Source organism: Manis javanica, chromosome 3, assembly GCF_040802235.1.
Source record: "Manis javanica isolate MJ-LG chromosome 3, MJ_LKY, whole genome shotgun sequence".
NCBI lineage: Eukaryota > Metazoa > Chordata > Mammalia > Pholidota > Manidae > Manis > Manis javanica.
The window spans coordinates 217,594,761-217,611,158 of NC_133158.1; the positions used below are offsets into that span (position 1 = coordinate 217,594,761).

The window sequence follows — 16,398 nt, forward strand, 5'->3', positions numbered from 1 at the left end:
TCAGGGGCCGCTCAAGGCCCTGCCCGGAGATCCACAGCAACGTGAACCCAGAGGGCAGGGTCTGTGTACAGGTAAGGAAGGCCCCAATTCCTCAAAGACCTAGATGTCTGAAAGAGAAAGCAGATCGGCTTCAGAGTGAGACAGACCTGGGTTCCATTTTGCCTCTGCTACTTATTAGCCATGTGATCTTGGACAAGATGCTTAGCCTTGTTAGAACATAATTTCCAGACAATGAATGGGGATACCAGATCTGCTTCACAATATTTTTGTGAGGATGAAACATGATTATGTGCCTGACACATACCAAGTATGGAAACACTAGCGTAGTTCTAACTTGGGCCTGCGAGTGGCACTGGGGCAGAGAACAGTGCTATGATGGGGGAGAAATGGTGAGATTCTCCACCACAGGTGCAGGGGCACCATCTTCAGAGAAATGCCTCTGCCCTTTGGTGGTTCCAAACTAGAGAGCAGCCCTCTGCAGGCGTCACTCTCTCCAGGCGTCCTTAATAAACCTCAGGATCACTCCTGAGTCATGTCACTCTTTCTCCCCCTTACAGTAACCAGCGCTCTGATCTCTCCTCACAGAATTCCCCTTCCCAACAGCAAGGCAGGCCAGTGACTCTCTTCTCCTACTTTAGACACTGGTCTCAAGACTGGACATTCACTCAGCAAGGCAGGGCGCACTGCTTCTGAGCGTAGGCGGGGGACCGCCTGCTGGGCGGCACTGATAGGGCAACCCCCCCTTCCCTCCCCCAGGAATGCTCTCAGGCACTATTGGCCCCTTACCTAGTCAGGGATTGTTTTAAAAAAAAAAATGACATTTTCTTTTCAGAAAAGTTTAGATAGAGTCCTTCTGGAAGCAAGGAATATGACTAAGTGATTTCTTAAAGCCTCTTCCAGGCAGTGATTCATCAGACATAGAATTCTGAGCTGGAATGGACCCTTCTGTTTGGAGCCAAATGTCTCATTTTTGCAAATAAGGAGAGTGAGGTCCACAGAGGTTATGGGTTGTGGAGGCTGTTTGCTACAGCGGAAAGAACATGGAGTTTGAAGTTAGAAGTTTTGGATTTAAGGCCAAACTCTACCGGTCACATGCTATGTGGCCTTGAGCAAGTCAGTAATCTCTAGAGCTTCAGTTTCTGTCCTTGTAGAATGGAAAGCGCACTACCTGATGCCTCGTGTCACTCTGAGGGCCATGTGACATCAGGGCTATGAAGGGCATGATAAAATGCAGTAAACTACTTTATCAATATGCTGCACCATTAAGTAGCTTGTTCAAGGTCACACTGTGGCAAAATGAGGACCCTCGATTCCAGTGTAGTTCAATTTCCATCACACAATGCTGTCTTCTTGACATTTTTCCAGTTCTCATAAGCCTCCACACTGATTTGATCTCCACATGCTTTCCTTTAAATCCCTAGATATGCATAGACTCAAACTGCGGGAATCCAGACTGGCTCAGATGGATTAAAGAGCAGCAGCTCTGAGGGCCATTGGGGTCTTGCAAGCAGCCCTCCATTACATCAATGGCTACAGCCCTCGGACCTCGGACTGGCAGTGTCCAAGGGACTGGGTACATGCACGAGCCAGCCTTCCCCTCAGCTTCTCTGACGGGTTTCATAACACCAAGCTGATGTTGGAGATGGCTATTTGGTAGCTCATGACAGACCATCAGGCTACAGCACAAACCCCAAAGACTGAAATGGGACGGCAGTGAGCCACAGTGAGGCTCATGCTGACAGAGGTTTGGGAGCCTGATCAGCGGCAGGAGGTGGCTCATCATGGCGAGCTGGGGTAGCCCACCGAGCAGAGGCAGGAGGTGACAGTGTGGTCTCACAATGACACAGGGGCTGAAGGCCTGTGTGCTCCAGGAACCTCTGAAGGGAGGGGCCCTCCACGCTCTGAGCCGTCATCATATTAGTGCACTGGGAAAATGGGTTGTGCTCCATTTGGCCCCATTATTAATCACGGGGCCTGATGGGTCTTTAGGAGGCTGGCCAAAATCATCTCTCCCACTCAAGAGGAGTGCACACACCGTCCGCACTGACTGACATTCTGTGACCCTGCGGTACAAGGGGCTAGGCTGACACTTGCCTCTTTCATAACTACTGCCCACTACCCCCCAGCCCCCAATTGACGTGGGTGTCCTTTTGGTGAGGGCAGAGGCTGGAGTCTCTGAAAATGGTCTCTGGCCACTGAAGAGCACAGCATAGAAATTCTACTTTTCCCTGTTTTCCTAAGCATAAAAATACTTCAAACTTTCAGAAATAACGGTGAGGCCAAGCCTACAATAAATAGAGAATATAGCTTTTTGCTCTAAGCAATAAAAAAGGAAAAACGCCAGGATGGGTGGGGGAGGGGGAACACTGTGAGCCAGTTCAGCCAACAATTTTCATGTTAAAAAAGAAAAAAACAGTTCGAGTTGGAGCCATGTGGTCTCAATAAAGTAGTAAAATATATTTTCTTTACCCTACACTTCATATGCCCATAACCTTCCTTTTAAATCATCTGTAACCAGCCCAAATCACTCTGCCCACAAACCATTTGGTGGCTTTGGTCTCAAGCGCTGGAATGTGCTGGAGCAGACGGGGAGTCGCTACCAAGCACACAGAGGGAGTGTCCACTCCCTGGCGCAGGCACACAGACCCCAGCAAAGCCCGGACAGGGACCCGCGCTGAGACAGCACATGACATCACAGCTCAGTCATTCCAGAAAAAACTGCCGTGGCTGCAGAATAGCATAATGTGCCACAAACCACAGTGGGCAGATAAAGCCGAAGAGCAGCTTTTCTTACAAAAACATTCACGAATACCACAGGCAGCTGGCAGAGACAGGTTTAATTACATTTACAGAAACCTATTGTATCCATCAGCCCCACCATCTCTGGAGCTGCCCAACAAATGGGAAGGTCACTGAAGCCAGTGTTGGAAATGCGAAAGCCAGGAGAGCTCAAGGCTGATGTCACTCCATTTCGTGATGTGTACAGCGACTAGATTTGACCCAGCTGCACAATCGTTTGACAGGCTGTGCAAGGCTTTCCAAGTGACCTAGACCTCAAAAGTAACCACGCTTTGAACTTATGGCTGGAGATTAAGAGCAGCCCAAGGTGTGAGAAATCAATTATTCGATTCATGATTAATTTAAGAGAAGAGAGCTTGTCCTGAGCATAAACAAAGCTCAAGCGACTGCCATCTGCCAGCACATCAGAGGACCCAGTCTTGTATTTTGCAAGTGCCATTGGAACTTTTATTTTTCTTAAAAGGAACTGTTCAAAGAGGTAAATACATAGTCTTTGAAGGGATGGTAAATGTTTTGTACACACCTTTAGGCACCTCAGAAAGAAAAGTTATCCAAATAAATGTTATTTTAAAGAGTACTTAAGCGTCATACAATAACTGCCAACTGGGAGTTTGAAAAGACTGCAGAATCTCCTTTGAAGCAAAAAGGATATGCCTGAAAAGTTCCGTGACTTTTCTAATTTTAGCCCCAGTGAGCAATAGATGCTCCAAATTCTAGTCTGTGATTTCACCTATGTGAAGGGAGATTTTCAAGAGCAAAAAGAAAAAAAGAGACCCAGCAAAACCACATAATAAACAGCCAACAAATGAAAACACTGTTGAGATCAGAGTAGGTTCTCATCCCTAAAGGAACAACGAAGAATTACATAGTAGCTAGCAAACTAAGGGCTCCTAGTTACAATCTTTTCAAAAACATGTTATTTTACTGCCTGGTAACTATCTGGCAATGATCTTTTTCATCAGATACCCAATGATGACTTTCCACTTCAACTGGGGGTCCAAGAGTTGAACTCAGATGCATACTTATAATATCTTCACCCCTAAAACAATGGTCCCAGCAAAGCTCTTGAGTTACTGAAAATAACCTGTTTGCCCATATGTGGGCAATTATAAGCTAGGACTTGCTTTTTAAAATTGCTGGATTCAGCAGAGATTTCCCATGGATTTATCAGCAACAGAATAAACAAGCATTCCACTGAGCTCCACTTGGAAGTGTGAGCGGGGCTGCTGAGAGCCGTTCTCATCGTGCGGGCAGGACTTCGGCTTGCCCGACCGGCACGGGAAACCGCAGCGCAGTGTCCTGACCATCTCCATCAGCGGACAGCTGGGCACACGCCGCGGCCCGTTCCCGCGCAGCCCTCCTCCCGGCCCGAGCGCGAGGCGGCTCCCGGCCCGAGCTCGGGGCGCAGGGGGACCAGGGGGAACCTCTCCTGGGCTGGCACGCTGGCTACCTCCGGGTTGGCCCGTTTCGAGCAATCACCAGAACAGGGTATTTGTAAAAACTGACAGCAACGCCGTGGGCGAGGAAGCGCGGGAAGCCCGGCGGCTCGGCCCCGCGCGGGAGGTCGTGGGACGCCATCCTCCCCGCGCGCCTCCCGCCGCCCGCCGGGTCCCTCGCTGCGGCCGGCCAGGGGGCGACCCCCGCCCTCAGGTGCGCCGGCCGGGTCCGGGCAGACCGGGGCCCTCCGCTCGGAGGCCGCACCCCCGCCGCACGGCCGCGCTCAGGGGCCTCCCGCGGAGCCGCTCTCCGGCGGGCAGGGGGCCCTCCACCCGCGCCCGCGCCCACGCACCGGCCAGGCAGGCGCCTTCGGCCCCTCCAGGGGCTCCCTCGGTGTCGCGGGCCTCCGCGCTCCCTGGCTCCGTGCAGGCTGCGCTCCGCGCGCTCTGCGAAGGCGGCCGCAAGGACGGCCCTGCAGGCGCGACGGGGACGCCTCGGCCCCGCGGCGCGAGTCCCGGGCGCGCGTGCGGGGCGTGTCCGAGGCGTGCGGGGGCGTGTCCGGGGCGGGGCGCTGAGGCCGCGCCCCCGGGCCGAGCGCCTCTCCGGCGGGAGGCCGGCCCCCGCCTCCACCCGCACCGCGCGGGGGTGCGGGCGGCGGCTCGCGGGGCGACTGTGTCGGCCGAAAGGGGGCGCGTCCCGTCCCGCGGAGGGCGCCTCCCCATCCCCTCCCGCCGCGCAGCCCCCGATCGGCCCGCCTCTCCGGGGCTGCCCTCCCGCCGGGCTGTAAACCGACTGCCCCGTCCCACCTGACGCCCCGAGGAGAAGGAGCGCCAGCAATAAGTCTGGTTTTGTGCTTTTTCATGTTGGGCACGTTTGCCGTTGATCAAGTCTTTCCCCCCGGATCCGGGGAACGGCGGGACGAGCACACGGGGCTGGGCCGCGGGCTCTCTCGGCACTGTCACGTCGCGGCGTCTCGGGCCCCACGCGGGTGTTACGGAGAAACAGCAGGAAACAAACCCATTCCACGGAGACCTACCCGCTCGCCGGCTGTAACCCACTGGCAGACGCGGCCTGATTTTGAAAGCGTTTTTAAAAATAATTTCCCCACTTCCATTGTCTCCCATCTTCGAGTCGCAGACCTTGTTGTCACTGGCCAGTCTGGACACGGAAACCCGGAACTGGGTTTAGAAGTTTAAGGAAGAAACTCATGACAGATCCACGAAACTGTTCATTTTAATGCAGCAGATAAAATGTCAAAAGCATGACAAATTCTTGAAGTCAATTAGGAAACGGCACAATAGGACCATCTTGAACGACCAAAAAAGAAGTGCAAAAAACATTTTTTTAAATGAAAATAAAATGTTGAGAGTTTAGGGTATATCTTAGCTCATTTTTATTATCCCAAGGAAGTGACCAGTCATGAAACACTGAGTTTTTCTCTCACTTACTGAATTTCCCCTTTCCTTTGGGAATCAGTGTTTAGTGAGGATGAGTTTGCTTTTCAAACTGGAAATTTTCTGAGTTTGGCAGCTTCAGTCCCTTGCTGTATGTCTGTCACTAGGTCCTACTTTCTAACTCACTTCACTTCCCTGGCATCTCTGAGTAAGGGTCAAGTGCTTCTGTTCACCTGGAAGGCACCGCCACGGAGCAGGTGGCAGTGTTGGGTGGGCCTCTCCGAGACATATTTCAGGTCCTCACCACCTTTCTTGTCTCCCGGAAGGGGTATTAGAGCAAAGATTTTGAGGAAAGATTTTCCCCTGTGAATTAGGATTTTCCTCTGTGCTATTGATTAAAATGCCCAGACGAGCAGAAGGAAAACGGGCGGGGAGGTTAGGAAGTAGTCATCATGAGCACAGAAATCTGAGCAGCACCTTGAATGGTGTTTGCTAAAACAGCAAACATTTTTGAAGTCTGAAATTTGGTTGAAACATCCAACATGTATAAATGTCTTAGTCAAAGATGACTACCCTGGCGAGAGTCCTGTGTTCCTGAGCAGAGGAGACTGAAAGCGCAGGTGAAGCTTCCCTGTCCTGCATTGTCTGCAGGAGGAGACTCCCTTCCGGGTTGTGGCTGTGTAGGCCAAATGGCCGTGAAATCTCTGCCATTTGTCTCTCTCGTCTGCCCATTTGACTGTGCTCCGAATGAGAACTACCCCAGTGCCGAATGTGCTGTAGGGTCCCCTGGGTCAGGACAGAGAGCGGGGACAGTGTCTCAGTGTGTGTGGTCTGTAGAACACCTCAGTGTCTCAGAAGGCAGGGAAGGAGCTTGATGAAAATGCAAGTTCTCTGGGACCTGCTCATACTACTGAGTTAGGACCCCTCTGTCCAGGGGCTGTGGCATCAGCTTCTGTGTGCACGCATGTGTGTGTGTGGTGACCACTGATATGTTTTTTCTGTAGACTTGCAGATTTGATGTACATACCTACATATATAAATTCTTACCCTTTTTACTTTATTTCTTAGAAATACTGTATACAGAAAATTATTGTTCTTTACCTTGTTCCTTCACTTAAATATGCTCTAGCATATGCTCATTTGTTAATTTATTTGGAGACAAATACTTATTAAGCACCTACCATATGCCATGCACTGTTGTATATGCTGAGGAGAGAGAAGTGGACAAAACTGGCAAAAGTTCCTGCCCTGTAGGATTTATATCTTGTGGGAGGTCACATAAAGCAATGAACATAATAAATATGTAAATAATGTATAGTATTAGAATATAATGAGAGCAATTGAACTATGGAGCAAGATAACGGGAATTGAGAATGTCATGTGCGGGATTTTAATTTTAAATGGAGTGGTCAGAGATGGCCTTGTTGAGAAAGTGACACACAAGCAAAGGCCTGATGGAGAAGAGGGAGTGAGCTTTGGGGTTACTTGGGGAGGACGGTGGTCCAGGCAGGGATCAGCTAGGGCAGAGGCCTTGAGGGCAATGACGCGCACGTCTAAGGAACAGCTAAGAGGCTGAGTGTGGGTGGAGCAGGGGAAGGGAGGCGGAATGTCACAGGTGGCCAGAGGCAGAGGGCAACAAGGGGCCCACATCGTGTAGGATCTTGTACACCAGTGTGAAGATTTTGGCTTTTACTCTTAGAGCAATGGGCAGCCATTGGAGGGTCTTGAGAAGACAAGAGACACGATACAATATGCATGCATATTGGTGCATGGAAAACACGCTCGCGTTTAATGTTGCATGGCATCATCCTTGGTAAATGCAGCACAACGCATTTAAGCATTTAATCAGGCCCCCACTGATAGACATCTAAGCTGTTTCCAGTATCTTGCTATTAAGCAATGTTACAAACTTCCAAATATGACATTTTATACTTGTACAAGTATATCTATGGTAGTAATTCCCAGAAGCGGGATTATCAGATTGCTTTTCTAACTGTGATAGAGGCAGATTGCCCATCAGAGACCTGAACCAACTGACAGTCCCACTGACAATGCTGACTGGTCCTTGTTTCCCCGCAGCCTTGCCAATGTGGTTTATATAATCAAACTTCTGGGTGTTTGCCAGTCTGATTGGTGAAAAATGATGTCTCAGGATAGTTTTGATTTGCATTTCTCGGACTCTGAGTGAGGTTGAGCAACTTTTTCATGTTTACGAGCCAATTCTATTTCTTCTATTGTGGCCTCTCTGTACTCATGTTGTCATTGTCCTGTGACCTGACTGGTTTCTTGTGGCGTGCAAAAAATCTAAATTTTTAGGTAGTAGGAAAAAGTATGTAGAAAGCCCTTTCCTATATCACATACTCTTCTGATTTTATTTTTGACATTTAAATATTTAGCCCATTTGTGTTTTATCCCGTTTTAGTGTGTAAGGTATTGAGGTATGGATCCTGCTTTATTTATTTTTTATTTTTTTATTTTTATTTTTATTTTGTTATCATTAATCTATAATTACATGAGGAACATTATGTTTACTAGACTCCCCCCTTCAGCAAGTCCCCCCCACAAACCCCATTACAGTCACTGTCCATCAGTGTACTAAGATGCTGTAGAATCACTACTTGTCTTCTCTGTTGTACAGCCCTCCCCGTGCCTCACCCCACATTATACATGCTAATCTTAATGCCCCCTTTCTTCTCCACCCCCTTATCTCTCCCTTCCCACCCATCCTCCCCTGTCCCTTTCCCTTTGGTAACTGTCGGTCCATTCTTGGGTTCTGTGATTCTACTGCCGTTTTGTTCCTTCAGTTTTTCCTTTGTTCTTATACTCCACAGATGAGTGAAATCATTTGGTACTTGTCTTTCTCCACCTGGCTTATTTCACTGAGCATAACACCCTGTAGCTCCATCCATGTTGTTGCAAGTGGTAGGATTTGTTTTCTTCTTATGGCTGAATAATATTCCATTGTGTATATGTACCACATCTTCTTTATCCATTCATCTACTGATGGACAGTTAGGTTGCTTCCATTTCTTGGCTATTGTAAATAATGCTGTGATAAACATAGGAGTGCATGTGTCTTTTTCAAACTGGGCTGCTGCATTCTTAGGGCAAATTCCTAGGAGTGGAATTCCTGAGTCAAATGGTATTTCTATTTTGAGTTTTTTGAGGAACCTCCATACTGCTTTCCACAATGGTTGAAGTAATTTACATTCCCACCGGCACAAATGTATTGTTACACTGATTCTTAGGTATTTTATCTTTTTCTTACTATCATAAATGGGGTCTTTTCTCTCATTAGGTCTTCTTACTGAGTATAATCAGTTAATAACAGTATATTCATTTTGTACCATTCTAGCTTACTGAATTCTCTTGTTTATAGGCTTTTTCAATTCTCCTGTATTAAATAACAATATCATCTAAAATTAAAGATTAACTTCCTATTTTCCAACTTTTACACTTTTCTAATTTAACTGTCTATTGGGTGTAGCATAATGGTAACCAGCAGTAATGGCAGCGGGCACCCTTGTCTCACTGGATTTTAGTGGCGATGTCTCCAGCGTCTCCCCAGAAGGCATGTTATGGACTTTCGGCTGGGAATGATGTATTTCATCATGCTAAGGATTGATTAATTTATCCTTATTTTATTAAGGGCTTTTTTTTGGAGATCAAGTATGACTACTGGCTTTTGCCTACATGCTTTTCTGTAGTATCTTTAGAAACGATCATATAGTTTTTCTCCTTAGATCTATTAATTTGATGGAATATAATAAACTCCTTAGTAATGAATTATCCTTGCACTCCTGTAATAAACCCCACTTGGTCATGGAAATTATTTTTAATGTGCTGGTAGATCCTATGTGCTAATATTTTATGTAGAAATTTTTGCACGGATATTCCTAATGGAGATTTTGATAACATTTTTTTGTTTTATTGCATTGTGATCAAAGAATATTGTCTGTAATGTTTCTATCTTTTGGGTTTGACTGACTTTTCCTTTGTGGTGTAGTTTATGGTCAATTTTTGTGTCCATTCCTTGGTTATTTGAAAAAATGGCGTTATCTGTGTTTTTACGACACAGAGTTGAATAACATGTACCTTGTCATTAATTAGGTTATTTATATTTTCTTTGAACGTCAATTCAAAGTATATTTTGACTCAATTTGTCATGAACTGAGAGTTTTCATTTCTGTATATCTTCCTTGCATCTTCTGTAATTTCTGTAAGTTTTATTATTTAGCATTGCAAAGTGCCCTTTTTCTTATGTATCAATTGGCTTGAATCCCACCTTATGATAAGGTCGTAAGCGCACTTGGTCTTTGGTCCCTGTGGCCTGGTCTATCTTTCTCGTTCCTTCACACTCATGCTCTCTGAGTCACTGATGTGAGCGCTTCTCTCACGCACAGGCTGTCATCCTGCACTGCAGCCCACTGTCTCCTGCCTCGCCCACCGGCTCCTGCCCCAGGCGTGGCGAGTGCACGCACGGCCATCGCTTTCTGCTACTGCTCCTCAGGCGGGTCTGTTGTCTGCGGTGAGAGAACATTTCCCTGGCGCTTTGTGAGATCTGAACACCTAATTTGCTTAAATGAATACTTGCATGCTATTTCATGAACAAAGTATACCTCTAATTTAGGCTTATATTTACAGTACTTTTTTTCAGGAGCACCTATTATTTCTACAATAAATTTCAACAACTTCCAGATTCAGCTTTAGAATGATTTTTTTGGGGGGATGATACAAATAATACCTTACCTAAGCAGCCTGCCACATAATCTCTTATTCTCCCAATAATACTGAGTCTGACAGAGCACATATCCCCATTAAACAGATGGGAGAGATTGAGATAAGGTCCCTCAAAATTGTATTCCTCATCATTTCTTACACCAGTAGACAGACAATTCAGTTTTTGGGTATGCTATGGGAAGGCATTGATTAGGGGAATTCTTAATGCCCCAATGACAGATTTCCACATTAATGAGTGATGATAGTCAGTTTAATTATTTTCTGAAAATGCTAACATTATTGAAACACTGGAGAGTTTACTTAGGGAGATCATGGAATAAATCTATCTTCCTGAGGAAACTTTAAAAATATGTAAAAAGAGACCTTCTTGTCTGTCAGACTGTTGAGTGTGGTCCTGCCCCAAGGCATGGGTGACTGGATAAACCTCTGGTGACTCCTTCCTCCAGAATGCTAAAAAAAAAACATTTCAAAGGCCTGGATAATTAACTTTCATACTGAGGCCCCAGAGGTATGATCTGTCAGGAGATTGTTATCGTGATATTCCTATTTAAAGGCATAAAGTAGTTATGTAACCAGATGCTACCTAATGGAGAGATTTAAGTAAGGACCCAATTACAGCATAATAATGCCAGGTCAGGGACTGGAAGATTACAATCAATTTCAAGTTGCCTCATGTTAAAGGAAACAGAAGATTTTCCACTTTTCTTTTTCTGGGCTGAATGAAAAAAAAGGTAAAGGGATGGGGGAAAATATATAGAAATCTGTTATATTGAGACACTACAGGATTATGTTTTTTTCTAACCAGAAATTCCCAGGGTGTCCCAAGATTCAACATATGAATCATGCTGACTAATGAGACATCATTTGAGCAAGACTGGAATTCTAAACATTCTTAGAGACTTCATAAAAATCCCCAAATGATGGACAAATGGTTATGTTGTGGTCATGCAAAGAGAAGCCCCTTTGCGATTTAGGATCAAGTTTGTTCCTTTTGTATTCATGGCACCCACACCAAAGGAATGTAGGGTTTGGCAGTGGGTAGAGGGTGGGGAGGCAGGGCAAAATTGAGGAATGGAGACTGGTTTTGTCTAAGAGCACACACACACATATGCGTGTCTGTGGGGTGTGTGTTGGGGGGGGTGTTTGTCTGTTTTGACCTAGAGCCTATGGGATCCAGAGAGAGGGAGTATTTGATAATTTTGTGGGTTTGTTTGTTTGTTCTTAAAGCAGAATCTTCTTCAGCTCATTAGTGTGAGAGAATGACTGGAAGAATTTTTTACATGTTAGAGACACCATCTGTTTACAATGAAAACTTGGCTTCTACTTTTTGGCCCAAGTAAAAGCCTTAGGGCGCCCGTATAAGTCAAATGGATAGAACATGTGTCTATGGATCTGGAGGATCACCCCCTTCCCCCTGCACAGGGCTTTCTCGGCAGACTTGCGCTGCGGCTAACCCCACACAGACTCAGGGTGATGGGCCTCCGCAAAGCGAAGGTGGGCCATAGGTCGCTGGAATGCAGAGCTCCGATAGTTCATCTGCCGTCTACCAAGATCGTGGGCCTCTTGGGTAACACTTGTAAGGAGAGAGGTCGGAAGTGACAAAAGAGCCATTCCTTTTGCCACTTGTCTTGGGATTCTTACACATTTGAGAGAGGAACTTACATAGCAAATCAAGGAAATATGGAAATATAGTCTTTGCATGAATGTGAAAATTGGGCCCAAGTTCCAGATAAAAAGTCATTTCCATTAACAACAAAGCTTAAAGTAGTTAAAAAACAGAAAAATTTATGGTACCAAAACATTCAGCCTGGGGTGAAGGGTAGGCGGCTGGGGAGTGGGAAACAGGAGCCAGGCACCCTGCCCCTATCATTCGGGTTTGTGCTGGCTCATTGTGCCCAGAGCTGGTTCCAGGGCTCTCTGCCCCCAGAAATAACCTTCAGGTAAGGAATAGCTGTTAAGTCTTGAAAAATTTTAGAAGTGATGTGGCAAGTTTCTTTCATATAACCAGGTGTTTGCATGCCATTAAATCAATCAAGTGTTCATTCATTGTTTATTGAACAAGCCTCTGCTGGATCTGATGGGAGGCCCAGGCCTTAACTCTGAGGCTTATCAATTGTTGGGGAAGAGGAAGAAAACACAATAAAACAAGCCCAAATGGGTCTTAAACAACTGCAGGGTAACTAATGATGTGTCTGCTAGTCTGGAACGTGGTTCTTGAGTGTGTGCATCAGAATCAAATGGGTTTTGACAAAATGCAGATTCCTACCTCCACCACGTGCATTCAGAAGGTCAGAGTAGGGATGAGGGATTGTATTTTAACCCAGTATCCTCAGTGGTTTGATGGAAACAAACCTCAAAACCTACTTGGAGAATCGTTAGTCTATTTTTAATGTATTTTAAAAGATGTGGCAAGGACATAACATTTATTGAGCTTACTACCTTCAGTTTCTGCACACACCATGTCTTTTAATTGTGGCAAAAATCCCCTGAGCAGGGATGCACAGTCGAGCCAGGACTCATTCAGGGTCCGCACCTAAAGTCTGGGCTCGCCCCTTGCCTAGTGTGTTGCTTCATCCTGAGATGGGAGAAGGTCCGGTGTGCACCTGTCTCAGGCTGTCCCCCCAAGTCAGCCTCCACATGACCCCCAAAGTTATCTAGCAAATGCATATCTGACCTGTGTTCCTCGGTAGCTTACTGTTTTCACTGAGTAGACATCTTTTGGTTGGTTGCCTAACTTTCCACCCATTGGAGGACAGTTTTTGGGGGGAATGCCATTAGTGCAAAACAGAAATTAAATGTCACTAATCAAGCCTGTTGGCTACATTGCTAGCAAGGAGCCAGGGTGGTTTGTGGCTTGGATTTAGTCAATTCTCTGCTCCACAGCAGTGGGCTGTGCAGTTTGTTCTCTAGATTTCTTGAACATTTAGACCGGGAGCCAGGAAAATGTGTAGATGGATCTACACAAATTCTTCACTGCCATTAAAAAAGCTTCAAGTGCTCACTGTGCTGGTCATTGGCTAAGAGGACTCTATTTTTCATTATGGAGCACCATGCTTTTAAGACTATTTGGCTACTGTTACATCTGATGGTTTAGGAAGCTTGCAGTAGACTAGAGGTGGAGTGGACCCAGACTCCTGCATTCTGTTCTTTTAAGGAATCCATTGGCAACATTAAGATTCAGAAGCACAAGTTCGAACCTGATCAAACTTCCCAAACCTTGTGTACGTAGGATAACCCTGTAGCTTGTTATCCTTAGTCTTTCTCCTGCCTCACTGTGAAGGCACCGCAGATGGAGATGGTTCTCCTAAAAGATCCCACCAACATAAGAAACAGCAGATCTCCGACTCCTCGCAGCCCGCCGTTGCCAGCCTCATCCGAGCCGCATGCCCTCTAGCCCGGGTGACAGAACTTGTCACCTCCGGACATGCAGAGGGGTCAGGCCACTCCCCTATTTCAAACGACAGGACTAAGTGGCTGCCTGTTGCCACATGATTCAAGACAAAAGTCATTTACATGCTCATAGACATGCGACGTGGCTGCTGCCTTCTCCAGCCCCCGCATCGGGCTTCTGCCTTTCATCTGCTGGATTTCTCTCAGCTTCCGGTCCAGGACAACTCCTTTCACTGAGGCCCCTGGCACCAGTTTCTACCATCCTTCAAGTCTTAGCTCTTAAGTCATCACTGTCCTCAGAAAGTCTTCCTCCCTCCTTAGACTCTGCTTTCCCACCACCTATTCAAGGATGTTTGGTGTCTTTGTACAAACGACTCTCCTGCAGCTGGGCAGCCTCACATCTGTGCTCAGCACCCAGTGTGTGGACCTGGTGTACAGTAGGTTGTGAGGAAGGAAGGGCTTGTCATCCCAGCAGGGCCTGGGACGGCTGTACATCCACCTCATCAAACCTGCATCCAGACATGTTGGATATGGAATTAAGAATATGATAATAATTAACACTGCCTTCCTGAAACCTGAAAATGAGTCTAAGGGAACACATCCATGTGAAAAATATGTGCACAAGGATTTATAGAAATCTGAGAGATAATGCTACTGATAAAATGAGCCAGAGTGAAGCTTGTGGATAAAGAAATACGTATTTCATAGCAGCCAGTATTTACCTTGGAGGAAAAAGCTCAATCTTGTTGTGGCTGGGCAGAGGTGTCACAGCGTGTTTTTGATCTCTGATGTTAAGAGCTTCAAACCTTGAGACAGTGAGCCCTCTGCCATGTACCCCCACCACATTTAGAAGAGATTTCTGCATCTCCTTCTAATATTCAAATATAGCTAGCCTTTCAAAACTTTCTTTTTGCATAACAAAAGGAGTAAAATAGCGACTAAGAAAGATTTTTGAAATGTGTTGGACAGCCAGCCTTGGGCAGCCAGCAGCTGGAGATGCAGTTTCTGTTAATACCCTATGCCAGAAGCATAGGTTAATTTGCACAGAGCAGACTTAGATTTTAAAGACTTCCTGCCACCCTCAGGCCTGCAGCATGGGGTCTGGATATGTAATAAAGCCATACATCTCTATAGCTCTTTATAATTCACAAAGCATGTTTATGTGGTAATTTTGACCTCCCATCCCAACCACCCTGTGAGGCAGACAGACGGTGCGACTTCCATCCTACAGGAAGGGAACTGCGGCTCGGGGTGTAAGGACACTCCAGCTGATGAAATGACTGAGCGCTACCTCCCTTTTTGTAGCTGCTCTCATTTCCCTCCCCTGTTCTCTTTAGGATTTCTTTTCTTCCGAGAACAGTAGAATTTCACTGATGATGTCTTTGCATTGCAATGCAGGGACTTCAAAATTCTGTTCACAAATCTCTCTTTCTCCCTCCAAAAGTCAGTCACTTACAGTATTTATTTCTCCAGTTGGAAGGAAGTCAGGTCAGTTGGTAGAGGGAACTTCATAACTATGCTTCCTGATGTCTCATTTTTGTTATGGTTTCATCAGAATAATGATCATAATTGTTATTTATTGAGAGAAATTACTGTTGATGTGTTAGACTTTATATGTATCAATTCCCATATTAACACTGTCCATTGGTTTTCCAAGTATCCTCATTGTACAGCGCAGGACACTGCCTTTGAAGGGGTTCTCACAGCCAGAAGGAGTATGTAAAGAACGGACAAAATATACTGCAGCAGCCATCAAAACAAGGACTGTTAGAAAACAGAGAGGGAAATGGTGAGCCCAGCTGCCCTTCCTCAGCAGCCCCGTCACCACTAACCTTCCCCAGCTAGCAGCACTCTTCACGGTAACTTGACGGCAGAGGCCTCTGAGTTGCCCCTGACCCCAAAGCACTGATTATCTAAAACTGTTGTCTCCTGCTGATGTTCTTCAGAGGAGTCCGTGGTGGGACTCAGAGCAGCTGACATCCATTGCTCTGGTGACGGGCACCCCAGAGATGGTGCGAGAGGTGTCACGAGCTCCCCTTTGGCTCAGCACACGGCAGCGTGGCCGAGTGTGCCCTGAGCACCCCACCGGCGCCATGCATCCAGCTGGCCACTGGAGGAGCGGGCGCGGCGTGGCCACACGTGCTTTAGATTATCTAAAGAGAAGGAATATAAAGAACAAAACCTGATCCAAGAAGGAATGTAAATCCAGTCCTTTTGTACCCTGTTGAAATGTAACGTCGGTACTTAAGAATTCCTTTTGCCACTAAATGAACTCATGCCAGATTACCAACACTCAGACCCCAAATTCTGCTTTTTCCCTGTGAAACGGTAAGGATAATGTCTTCATGATTAACAAAAGTATGTACGGATAGATGGTAATGAAGATAAATCAGTTTTTCCTTCCTGATACCCCAGCCTTTTGTGGTATTGGCCAGAAATAAGCTTAAAAAATCATATGTTTATTTGGACAGAAAGCGTGTGAAACTGAAGCATGGGCATGATTTCAATTCTCAATGTTTTTTCTATATGGATTTTTTAAAATAATGTTTTATAAATGTGGTTTGTTTTTTGAGTTAGCATCTTCCCTGGGAATTAGAGCAAAAGTACTATAAACATGCATTGCAAGAAATATGAGCCAA

At 46.2% G+C, this 16,398-nt stretch overlaps 1 protein-coding gene across 6 annotated transcripts in view; it reads right to left on the bottom strand.

Annotated features, from left to right (window-relative positions):
- Positions 1-16,398, bottom strand: part of PALLD (palladin, cytoskeletal associated protein) — a 310,939-nt gene that overhangs the window by 205,016 nt on the left and 89,525 nt on the right. Inside the window, exon 1 of one of the 6 annotated variants that reach the window (XM_036998818.2) lies at positions 4,589-4,746. The exons of the other annotated variants lie outside the window; for them this stretch is intronic. The gene's annotated coding sequence lies outside the window, so the exon portion shown is untranslated. Of the gene's footprint in view, positions 1-4,588; positions 4,747-16,398 lie in introns of those variants that run through there. 6 annotated transcript variants of the gene reach the window in all.